Genomic DNA, 13,218 nt, shown 5'->3' with positions numbered 1-13,218 from the left:
ACAAACCATGAATCCTTTGGTCCAAAAAAGCACCTTTTACCCATTCAGAGATGCTTTAGCAATCGTGCAAAAAACAATTTCATTAACAAGATTATATGCAAACCCATAATGCAGTTAGGTGAAAAAATACAGCAGAAAGTCTGCCAAACTTACACCTTTTAAGCACAGCTAGAAACTACATGTGTCACAGCAAACTACCATAAAAACTAATGTAGTGGCTCTATTAATCAAAACATTTTTCACTTTGAGACCACAAATACAGGAGAATAGTTGCTCATAGCTCATTTCAGAATCAAAGCTGAGGAGCTAATTTTTGTTTAAAATATTTATAACTCAGTAATTTTAGGTGAGAAAACCATACTGAAAAGAGTAGTACATTACATTAGATTTCTCATTAATTTTCCTGTGAAGCATTTGGGTCTCCAAAAACTCACTTTTAAGTTAATTATGCACAATTTGGACACTCCAAAGTCAGGAATTCAGAGCCAGTCTAGTCACTCATAAAACCTGTATGATGAAACCACATTATAATCATACTCTTTCCTTGCCAGAAAAGACAAAAAGGTACTATCAACATTTTTAAAACCACATTTGAATCCCAAGGGAGTTTTCTCCTGCTTGTACTAGCCTTTTCTCCCATAAAACTTACTAGCCAAATTTCTACCAGAACAGCTTCAGTAATGCATCCAGAAATACACCAAAATATTTCCTCCTTACTTTCCTCAGATTTTGGCAAGGATTGGAATTGTACCTAGTCGTAATACAAGGAGTTACCACAGATCTTCAAAAAAAGGGCAAGGCTTGGTGCTTCAGCTCCCCTCCCCTTGGATCTAAATGGAAACACAACAATTGAAAGCGTCACTGGTTTTACATAAATTTTACTTTCTTGCAGTAGTCACTGCATCAAAACCACAGCAGTTAAAAAGTCAAATAATTTTCCAGCTGACTGCAACACCCATTGAAACACAAGACCAGTTCAAGATAAAACCATGTCCTTTATATTAAAATCCTGGTCAAGCTGCTGACAAGGATACAAATGAGTTTTTAAACCATTAGTGTACACTCGCATAAAATTAAAAACGATTCTATAGAAAGAAATTTGGAGAACCGTGATATGCCTCTTCCAGAGCAATGCCTCATTTTGATTTTTTGATAAGTTATTAAAATTGGGCCATCTCGGCTTGCTGGAATTTCATTTATTCATTATTGCAATGTACAGTTAATGCAGGAGATTAGATTAGGTTTTGACAAGTCTTTTACACTTTTCAGGGCAGCATTGCTATTTCTGCTTAGGTTAGTAACTTTATCTACCCGCTAACCTTTATGGTGTTGACAATCGCAATTAACAATTTTCTCCTTTGCCTCCAATTTCCTACCCACTGCAGATGATGCTGTTGCAGCAACATGCATTCCCAGCTCCTCCTGGGAGCCTGGTTCAGCAACACCCCCAAAAGCACCGGCCGTGTCCCCCCCACACGGTTCCCTTTTGAGATGACACAAGACTTGGCAACACCAGCAACACAGAGTAAACTCCAAACGTAGAAGGCCACCACCTAATGAAACATGACCAACGGGACTGCTGACTGTCCAAATATTTAACTGCTCTCAAATGCTGCAGGTCAGGTGGGTTAATCAAATAAACTTGCATATCCGGAGGGATCGCCCATTATTTGTGTTTTCTTTAAGTCCTTACCTGACTTTAGGCTCTGAAAAATTACCATGCTCGGAGCAACTATGAATATTTGCATACAAAACCCAACAGATCACACACTGCAGCTCTTCATCATGAGCTGAAAGAATGGAAAAGTTCTTCCAAAAGAAATACTTTTGCTGAACAACATGATAACTCTCTTGAGCACACAAAGGCAGCACGTGCTGATGAGAACTGACAACACCTATACCAGGTACCTGGAAATATAATCCATGCCACAGCACACAACAGCACTGTAAGTGGGAATCTAACACATAGTGTCTCTCCCAGACTTAACCATTAAAAATTATCAGAACAAGAAAACACCAATGCAGATGGACAAAGTAGATGCCAAGTGTTTTCAATGTACGGCAATGGAAATGAAAATAAATCTAGGATTAAAATACAGCTTAGTTTCACCGATTTCTAATAGCATTTGTCTCCATTCAACAAGAATTTATGCACCATTTCAACCTGATAAGAATTTAATTCTAGGTAATAAAGCTTTACAAATTTAATTCAAGGGGGAAAAAAACCCAGCATTTCCCAATTATATCCAGAGCTCCACAACTACAGCCTTCAACTAAAGGAACAGGGAAAGCTGCCACTACAAAAGCAGAGCTGACATACGACCCCCGGATATAGTGGCACTAGCAGATAGCTATAATAAAAATCAATATTAATTCTGCACACTTCTGTTTTGAAAATAAAGCAATGAAATTCCCTCACACCCACCTGCCAAAGGGACACAACTCTGACCAACTTCATCAGAGAGGATTTTTAAAGTCTTTCTACAGGCATGTAATGGATTCCAAGACTGAACGTGCACTGAATGTTCAGTGAACCAAATAATTTTTAATAGATTCCTCAGGGGAGTTTACTTTATATTTTTAAATCACTCTGAGACCTTGGAATGACAACCCGATTCAGAGGAAAAGAAAGGCTAGCGTTCGTGGGGTGGGGTATTGTGTTTCTTCCAGGGTTTTTCTGAAAGAGGAGCAGTCATGTCTGCTAGAATTTCTTGCTATGTGCTTTAGAAATGTCTTCATTTCTATGCACCTCAAACTTCTAAAATTGCTTTCGAAAGCATACACTGAGCAATTTTAACATTCCTCCCTGCAAAAGTACTGTATCAGCAGGTACAGTAAGTTGATCTAACAAGAATTTGGGAGGACTTAAAAGTTAGAATGAGGCAGCTCACTTTCTTCAGTCATGGTTGCAAAGAGTCAGGTGATAGACAGTGTTAACACAACCATCAGGGCCAGATTTGAAACCCAAATGAGCATGAATTAGATCAGTTTGCAGATTTCCGATTAGCCACCCTCTCTCCCATAGACCCACCCAACTAATGCCCACCTTGTTAGCCAAGATCCCTATGATGTGACAGCAGATTCGGCATGAGTAGCAACCATCCCTTAGAAGAGGAAATTTTTCGAGCTGTATGATTACACACACAGGAAAACAAGAAGAGGAGCCTCAAGCGCTGCCATCGTTAGTGTGATTTCAGCAGGATTAGGCACAGCGCAATGGAGGAAAAGCCTCAGACAATGAGTCCTTTCATACACCAGAAACAAAACCAACCGTTAATCACACCAGCAATTCAGTTTCTTCCACTAATTCCTAATCAGACATCAACAAATAAAGCGAAACACTTATTCTTGTTTAAATTCTATGAAATAAACATAAGTGAATGGAAGTGCTCAGCCCACACTGTAAAAACGCTCTTGCCCCTCCACCTCCTGTGAACGGGGAGCTGCGAGACACATGAAGGGTCTCCCGCTTCTCCATTCAATGAAGAAGTCCTGAGCATGAGATTTAGAGGACTGCTGCATTAACAAGCAAGAGAAACTTCAAAGCCAAGAGACGAACTCAGCCGAAATCCTCCTCCATACAAAAGAGGCCTTGAACCACATTCATTAGAAAAAACATCTGGTGCACTGCTTTGATTTTCAACATTAGTCACTGGACAGAAACAAAACATCTTCCCTTTTTTTTTTTTTTTCTCCCAAAGTAACAAATAATTGCAAATCCACTTCTCCATACAACCTATCATTTATCACCTCATCAGTGACTGCTTGAGTCTGATGGAATTAAACACTCAAGTCAGGCAGTTTTTGTTAAAAGCAATAATTACATCGTTACTCGAATATACAATTAGGTAATAAAAAACAAAAACAAAGCTGCCTGGCAATATTTTTTATGCGCTCTCACTGAAATATTACCAGAGTGGAAACAGGCAACATTACAATATAAATAAATAAATAAATTAAAAAATCCACTTCCACCCAAGTATAGCTACTTCCAATTTAAAAGTTCACCCACAGGCAGAAATACATAAATGATTAGCATTATAGTGTTTATTTTAATTACACTGTGCAACAAGAATACAAGAGGCTGTTAACTCCCTTCAGATACAAAGAAAGACAGTATCTGAGAGCTCATCCTCCATTCATAACCTACACAGTTGTGTCATCCCATCCTATTAGTCCTATCACCTAGATGCCAAAATCAGAATGTCTGCATTCCTTACAACATCCAAAAAACCCTATACAATAGAGGTATCAGCTCAAAGGAAAAGAAAGAAAAGCAAAACAGGAGGTCAGGAGATCCTTTACCTGCTCCTTCTAGACAATGTTTAAGAGCACCAAATATTCATTGGTCTTCAAAGCACAACTCTTCAAAGACTAATAGGAGAAAAAAAATACATCTCTAATTCAAACTTACATTTACAAATGTTTTCCAGCAACGTAACTGCTGTTCAATATATTCTTTAACACTGTACAATTCATGGTGCCTGCCCTGAACACCTGATGATCTAAACAAACAAAATCCAATTGATGATTTTTAGTGTATTAAAGGCATTTTTTCATCACTGCAGTCAATTTGCTGATCTCAGTAACCCCAGGCAAGCCATTTTAAGACAAATATTTGCGCATGTATCTAGATGGTTTTGGCCACTGAAGAAGCCTTTGATCACTTTTTAGTAAAATACTATTCTTAAAGGATGCCCAGCTTCCTGACAACAGGCTGGGGGATCACTAGAAGAGCGTGACAGCCTGCTGCCACACAATCCTTCAGAACTTTCCCTTCTTGTAACTAATTATGCTCCTTACTCCTTCCACAGGCACAAGCAAGAGACTGGCACGGAGACAATATAGCAGCATACTTTATTATTATGTTGTTTACAGACAAAAAGCTTCAGGTAAGAAACATAGTAGGAACTGAGTGCAATTATCAGAAGTAACAGTCTGCTCCTACAGAGCTGATGGAGTTTTATCACCGGGGACACGCATTACACTTCTGTGCACTTCTGCTGCACGCAGGCGAGAGATGCCTCTTGCCATCATGGCCTCGACTGCAGACCCAGACAACCAGGGAAGCCAGCAGCAAAGAAAGAAATACCAAGTGTGATGCTCGCTGTCAAGAGGAAGACATCTCTGTGCAAAGGATGGTACCTGCCCACTCAAACGTGGGGGCAGCAGGAGCCCACGCTCATCCAAAATCCAGCTACAAATAACAGAAAGCCATGCTTTGCGTCAACCCAAAAAAAGCAGCTAAAATCATGGTCATGCTAAAAAAGCATGCTAAAATCATGGCTCCCACCAGCTCTCCCTGTCTTGACCTACCTGGATGAAGAAGGATTCGGCACCTACTGACCTGTGCTAAAATGAACCCCTTGAAATGGGACAGACCTCAGGAAATTAGGTTAGTGGAAATACCTTCTTGTAAGCCAAAACATCTCAAACAAGTACTCTTATCTTAACACTACACCCAAAGCATGAAGCGTAGTTTTACAGGGTTCAAAGATGTAGCAGAATCCAGAGAAAACTCCAACAAGAGCAGCAACTCCGCTATCGACGGACTTCCATCTCACTATATTGAAGGTGTCCTCCAAAAGTTTATCATTCTACCTTTGTGTCAGGAGGCAGAATTAAAGCAGTAGCTCTACAATCTGCTGAAATACTTGGAGTCCCTAGGTGCAATTCTTCAAGTCTGCACTTTATTAATTGGAAGCTATTGAAACAAGGCTATGGTGAGGAAACAGTCAATATCTAAAATACATGTTCAAAAAGGCACGCTTCCTCCTCAGGTTAAATACAAAGTTACAAATACTGGAGGGTTTTTTTATCACATAACACAGAGACTAGAATACATAAGACTTTAAAGGAATTTTGGTGGTGCCCAAGAACAGTCTCGACAAACCCAGTGAGAATATATATTACAAAATTATTTCCACACCTTCTAGTTCATAAGTTTAAGAGGCTAATTTTCATTGTTTATGGTAATTATGTTTCATATTTCACTGAACTTTGACACGGGAAATGTATTATTGGATTTTGCATGCATCTTCTAGTCAATTTGTGTAATCTTGCAAATTCTGTATTACAAGTAGTTAAAGTACAATGGACAGTACATTCATAAATTACAAGTTTTTCCTTAAGACAAGAGAATTATTATTGATTCTGCAACAACTAGACCTTCGATCAAATTTGGTGAAACTAATCTTACTTAATAAAACATAAACAAACATAACTCCTTTTGTACTTGAAGAAAACAGTATTTTATAAACAGGGAACAACTCCGTCCAAAAACAAGAAGTCACATTTTCCTCCCTTCCCCCAATCTCATGTCTTCCACGCAAATAAAACCTCAACACAGTCTTACACATCATGTCCAAAAGGATTCTCTCGACCACTTCTATGGTTCTCCTTAAGGCAAAAAAAAAAAAAAAATCAGAAGCACAGTATCTGCCAGGTAAAAATAAATAAATAAATAAAATAAATAAATAAATAAATATCCCAAAATCTAAACTCCAGACTAGTCTTCTTCATACTTCTCAGATCTAATCTACCTTCCCAAGTAATGATCCTATCAAAATACATCTAGGTTGGTGCACAAAAATCTAACCTGTCGATATAACAATTACCAAAACTCCTGCAGAGAAAGAGCCACACAATCATCCCTCTTCCATCCCTACTCACAAAACCCTCTAGAAAAATAATGGCTTTTCCAAAACACTGTAAGATCTAATTTTATGAGGAAATCTAACTGAAGAATGAAGCACCATCCCATGAATAACTTCCTGCTCCTGAAGAAAGAAGAGGTATTACAAAGCTCAAGTGCCCGGTTGCCTTCAGCAGTGACGATGACACACAAGAGAAGAATCCATACACTGAAGGGATAAAAAAGCAACTGCGCTGTGTAGATCTCATAAAATAGAACAGATGTTATTCCTTGTATATACACGTGCAATTCAGTGTCAAGCACTAGACTTGGAGGGGAAGAAAAGAGGAAAAAAAGGGGGGGACACGACACACCACAAACAAACAAACAAGGAAGGGGCATATGAAGCCAATAGATAATGCCTCACCACGGTCAAGCACATGCATGTCTGGTTTGGTTTCAAGTGATGACGGGATTTCCAGCACTGCTTTTGAAAGAGTGATGCCACCTGCCCAACCTTCACATTTTTCCTCTGTTCAATTTCAACTGACAACTCCGAACCATAAACTTCTTGTGCCAACCTAAATAATTCCTCTCTTTTTCAGTAAGGCTGGGAAGAAAGTACTTACCCACTTGCCAGCTGCGGCTGAAATTTTGTGCCAAGAAATAAATGTCTTTTGGGCAGGTTATAAACTGGAAGCTTCTATGCCTGCCGAAGGACAACACTAAGAGTGGGACTGATCCGTCCCTTCCCAGATTAATGGTATTGCTGTATTTCAGGTATACAGTGGATTGTACTTAATGAAAGCATCTAAACAGAGCTACTTCTTCTGAATCCTGAGCCCAGGTGTTAGGAAATGCTTTTGTCAAATCTGCTCTCAGGCAGGCTTTTTATATATATTGCTTCCATCCTCTCCTCCGAAAACCCTAACTTATCTCTATATTTTTGATCTTCAGAAAAGTTCTCAGATAATAGAATCCTTGAAGGAGCAAGACCTGTTTCATCCTTTTTTTTTCCCCAGTAAGGCACAAGTGTACCTACACTGTGTGCATACTGACATTAAGAGTCCTTTCCTTAGCCTCCTTTCACATCCAGAGGAGGCTTTGACCTTCCTACAAGCAGTAAAAACCACTTGCAGGCGCTGGTCGCTACAGCTCTCATGAACAATTAAGGTGAAGAACAAGGACATGTGCTATGTGCTCCCTACAGCCCAGAAAGATAGCAACTGATAGACTTTGTGGCAGAACGGATTATGGCTAAATTAGAAATTAAAAGACAAGGTTGTGAAGAGTTTAAAAAGGGTGGATATTGGGTTCCTTAGCCCTGTAGTGTAGGGCTCTCCACAGGTGTTTCGTCAGGCACCCCGTCATCCACATAAATACAGGTGAGCCACATCGCAACAGCACAAGACTCTGATACCTCTACCCCACTGTTTTCTCCATCCTCTTCTTTCCTGCCTTCCTCCCAGCTCACACAGGCTTCCCAGCTACAGGATATTACTGCCTGGTTACATTCCCTTGTTTTTTTGAGGGGCCTCTCCAAAGCTCTATGAAGCTTCTCATAATAAATCACAATTACAAAGTCAACAGCATGAATAAAACCTGTGTTGTTGTAGTGGAAAGCTGTCTTTTCCTCTTTAACCTACAACCATGGGCCCTTTTCCCATGCTGAACATCATCCCATTTTCATTCTGGCAGCAGCATGAATTTTATATTCACAAAAATATTGCCAAAATTCTGAAATGCCAGTTAGAAACTCAACCAATACAAATATGTAAAGATGAATATGTATACTGCTAAAAACACACGTACCCTCTCCTATAGAAAACAAAAAATAGAACATCAGTAAATGCACATAAGCAAATCATGATGAGGTACATTAAGATAAACAAATATACCAAGACATGCATCAGTACCATGAACCTGGTTTTAAATATACAGAGTAGTTACATCTCTATCATCTCCACAAATAGAGCCAAGCAGTGCTTGTTCCCCTTACTCATTAAAGCTCTACAACTGGTGCCTCCTGTATGCCCACATGTACCATTTCATTAAGCTCACTTGACATTAGATGAAGAAAGAGTACAAGAAAATTGCATATTTCCTGCCTAAAGTAAACTTGTCATTTAAACCTTGTGTATAGATAGAATTTGATATAGCACTGGCGCAGTGAGTCATTCGTCAGTTTTAGAGTTTGTACGACAGTGTTCTTACATATGTTTTGCAATACTTTCCAGTTCGCTACCACCCCATGTAATTATAAGTTTTTACTGGAAAGGAAGCATACATTTTGGATTTGAGCACTGCACTAAGATCTGTAGAAACAAAGCTTACTTTTATGGTCAGATTTCAAGCAAAAGTAAATCCCCATAAGGAGCCCTCACAAACTGTATGAAAGACCAAAGCCAATGCATTGCTCTTAAAGGATAGTAAGCAACGATGGTGAGAATCACAAGTATTTCTCAATTAATTCTTCCAAACGTAAACATAAGCAACTCACATGCCAGATTCCTTCAAAAGCTGCTTCTTAGCTAAGTAAGTTAAAACTGCATTCATTCAAAACACTAAATAAAACATCCAGTAGCTATTATGAGCGCTACACCTGAAAATAACAGGTGATTTTACATCCTTCTGTACCAGGATAGCACATTAAAAATTTTCCCTACTGTCTTACCTTCACCTTTTATTTATTAAGTTGCAAACCAGAATGAGTAATTTAACTCTCACCCCTGGCTTCTAAAAGACACTGAAAAAAACCCACTGAAACAGAAAGGTTTATCCTGGTTAATACTACTAACAAGATCAGCTCAGCCTCTCGCCTGGTGGCTCAGTTCACTTCAGTGCTTCACAGGGAAGTTTGCAATCCTTCAAAAGGCACAAGTCCCAACTTTCATTTGCACAGAGCCACAGTGTGCTGCTCAGGCACACCTCTTCAGTCAGTTTTTAAAAGCTGGTTATTATTATTCCTTTCTACTATCTAACTTCACATCAAATGGATCTACCAACTTGTAGATCTCCTGCTATCTGATAAAAAGCTGGAGAGAAAAATTACCCCTTGCACTATTAAAGTTAGCCAGTTAAGATTCAAGAACAGGCAACATCTGTGGGTTTTTTTCCTCCCAGTTGCATATACAAGAAACATTTTCTGCTTAAAAGTAATACTTAAATGGAGATCTATGGCTGAACATTATCACAAGGATTGCACTTACTTGACAGTCTGCTATTAGCCAACTCCATTATCGCTATTTGCAGTTTTTAAATGTACAGATTCAGAAGCAACTGTACAAAGCCTCCATTACAAGTGGATTTATGGAAAGCCACAGCAATAATCATCCTCATTAAGTATATCTTCCCACAGCCCTGCATTATGTGGACACAAAGAGGACAACATTTCTTCTCTGTTACCCACAAGCTTAGATCCTTCTCCTTACAATCACAAGCTTTGACTGTCTTCTCTGCTTTTGACAATGACGGTTATCTCCCATTCCAAACAGCAGGACTTAGTTTAGAAAAAAAAATTAAATCAAAATTACCTGCACACCTCTCAACCCACAACCAAATGCAGGCACAATGTAGGACAGCTTCTACTTCAATCTCCCAGAAACTGACATTTTCACTGGCAACATGCATGTGAATAAAACCTTGTCTCTGGATTCTACTACTTTGCTAACGGCCCCAACCAGTATTTATCCAAGACATATTTATGGGCACGCACATGCAAAGAAAAGGGCAGATGGCAATATTTCTAACTAAGCTGAATTATAAAAATCTCCTGAGCTGAAGTGATGCATTAACTCTTTGGGCATAAGCTGTTTTAACCCCTTCACATGTATGGTCATGCTGCATCCTATTTCATCGACCAGGACGCATGCCAGTGACGTAGGCTGAGAAACTTGCATGTTAAGATGGTTGGTTAAAGGCAGAAACTGAGAACTGAATTAATCCAACACTGTCACGCACCACACATCCAGATCACAAACCGGCCACAAAAATTCTACTTCACACTTTTAAAGTTCAAACTGCTGATTGTGCGCTTCAACGTACGGATATTTATCACTTCTACATCCTCAGCCCCACAGCAAACCACCGTGGCAGAAATAATAAAAACAGGATTAAAGTACACTTGCTCTATCCATAAAACCATTCTCATGAGCCACGCATTTCCTGCATTACTGTAAGGAGTGCAATGGACTTTATTTAAAAAGCTATTTTCAAAGCCACACTGGCAGGCTTGGAACAATGACCCAGTAACCGGACACGGAGATAAGTCATTTGCAGCAGAGGACCTCAGTAAGCTCAAATTAAATTTGTCATGTCTCTAACATTTACCTTGAAAAATGTACAAAGGTGGTTATACAAGCAGCATAAGGAAACTCTATTTGCTCACCGCCCCTGCTTAAGTTAGCTGCCTTCAGAGATCTCTAAACTAGCAAATACTCAACTGAAGCTTTGATTATCCAGTTATCTTCAGACTAAATCGCTTTTTATGGCTCAATTCTACACTTGACAAGAGAACAGTTTATTTGATACTGACAACACAGCTTCATTTGGTTACATCTGAAATAAACACAAAACTCCGAAAGGCTTTAAAGCAGCTGCCCCAGTCAGTCTCCTGGAAACACAGCACATCTTATCCACACAAGAGGTCTGCGGGAACAGATCTTTCTTTAACGGCGCTGAAATACTTTCTTTCATTAAATTTAATTTACGCCACGTATTTGAACTGCTTGAAGTTGGGTCTTAACAGTTTCTAGGTGCCGAAAGCACCGGGAAGGCAAACATGCCCGTTTGCAGTGTTCGCCTTCCGCCTCACCTCCCGCTCGCCGCAGGCTGCCCGCCCCGGCGAGCCGGCGAGCCCGGCAACCCCGGGGCTCCCGCGGGGGAAGACTGCCCGCCCCCCCGGGCACCTCCGGGCTCTGGCCAGGCAGACGGCCCAACAGGTTGCGAAGGAGGCTGCGGGGCAGGAGCTGGCCCCGGGGAGGCTGCAGCCGCGCTCCCCGGGGAGGGAGAACGGGCAGGGGAGAAAAGGGTGATCCCCACACACACCCCCCTGCCCCAGTTCTGGGAACTGGCACCCCGGGCACAGCGGCGGAGCTCCCCGCCCGCTCCCGCCGGGGACCCTTTGTTCTCGCCACCCAAGACGCCGCCGCCCGGCAGCCCCGCGCTCTCCCAGGCGGCGGCTCGCCCCACCGAAGGGTAAAGGCGCGATCTGCCGCCGCCCGGCTCGCGCCCCGCTGCAGCGCCCTCCCTCCTCCCAGCGCGGAACGGCCAGTGCCAGCCGCGGGGAAACGCTTCGGGCCGCTGCCGATCGCCCCGCGTCCCCTCCCCTCCTCTCTCCCCCCGTCCCCGCACGGCGAAGGCGCCGCGCCCGGGACGCCCCGCGGCGCTCAGCGCTGCACCCCAGCCCCGCCAACCCACCGCGGGGGGGACCGCCGGCCGGGGCTGCCCCGAGCGCCGCAGCCAACCGGGAAGGTCACGCCGCGGCGGCGAGCCCCGCGCCCCCAGTACCACGCCGCGGCGCCGGCAGGTGCCTGGTTGCTCCCCGCCAACCCGGGGAGGCCCCGCGGGGCGCAGCCGGCAGCCTCCGGGCACCGCGTGACGGCCTCGGGGGGCGGGAAGGCAGAGGCGGACGGCGGGGCCGGCACTCAGGGGCGCCGATCCGCGGGGCTCAACAGGCGGCGGAGTTTGGCGGCTCCCCGAGAGACGACCCCGCCGCGTCGGGAGCTGGGCGCGGGGTCGGGGGAGACAGGGGAAAGCGCCGCAGCCGAGCCACTTACCGGGGCTCCGGAGCTCCGCCGCCCGCATGCTGCCTCCGGGCGCCGCCAAGAACCCGCTCCGCTCCGACCGCCCGGCAGCTCAGCTCAGCTCAGCTCCGCTCCGCTCCCTCAGCCTCAGCCGCCGCGCGGGACCGCGCTCCGCGCGCGCCGCCGCCAGCCCGCCCCCGCCGAGGCCGCGCGCCGCTCCCGCCCCGCCACCAGCCCAGCCCAGCCCAGCCCGCCCCGCCGCCGCCGCCGCCGCCGCGCCGCCACCTGCCGCCCGCGGGCTCACCTGCGCTGCGCCGGGCCTCGGCTGCCGCGCTCCAGCCCCGCGGCGCGGTGCGGCACTGCTCCCGGACACAACCTCGCTCCGTTCCGCCCCGCTCCGCCGCGGCCTGCGCTGCGCTACCGCGCGCCCCAGCCCGCCGAGTCGGCCCGGAGCCCGCGGGCAGGGCCCGCCCCGGCCAGGTGTGGGCGGGGGGCGGCCCGGCGGGGCGGGGCGGGCACTCTCGAGGCGCCGCCGCCGGAAGAACCCAGCCGGGGGCCCCGCGCCGCCGTGGCCCGCCGCCGGCCCGCGGGAGAGGGCAGGGCCCCGCCGCCTCTCGGTGGGGTGCCCGGTCCCGCCGCTGTTAAGCCCGGGTCGCTGTGCCGGTTGGGTATCGATCAGACCTGAGGTGGAAACGGTCGGTGTAGGGAGCGCCCGTCGGGAGGCAGAGCGGAGCCGGGTCTCCGCGTTTGTGGCGGTGGCGGGTGAGCGCCACGCTGAGACCTGTTGCGATTTGTGATGGGTTGGACCGTGTCGCGGCTGTTCGGAGCTGCTTCATGCAG

At 44.7% G+C, this 13,218-nt stretch overlaps 1 protein-coding gene across 19 annotated transcripts in view; it reads right to left on the bottom strand.

Annotated features, from left to right (window-relative positions):
• The window catches only part of PTPRF (protein tyrosine phosphatase receptor type F), a 391,730-nt gene extending 378,876 nt beyond the window's left edge, over positions 1–12,854 (bottom strand). For 17 of the 19 annotated variants that reach the window (XM_030493849.1, XM_030493857.2, XM_030493854.2 and 14 more), the window contains exon 1: positions 12,412–12,577. The gene's annotated coding sequence lies outside the window, so the exon portion shown is untranslated. Of the gene's footprint in view, positions 1–12,411; positions 12,578–12,682 lie in introns of those variants that run through there. The other 2 variants (XM_030493851.2, XM_030493853.2) reach the window with 2 other exon arrangements.
• Positions 12,855–13,218: the final 364 nt, after the last annotated feature.

This window comes from Strigops habroptila, chromosome 8 (assembly GCF_004027225.2).
Source record: "Strigops habroptila isolate Jane chromosome 8, bStrHab1.2.pri, whole genome shotgun sequence".
Taxonomy (NCBI): Eukaryota; Metazoa; Chordata; class Aves; order Psittaciformes; family Psittacidae; genus Strigops; species Strigops habroptila.
Note: the sequence above shows the minus strand (reverse complement) of the source record. Positions and strands in the feature narration are given on the sequence as shown.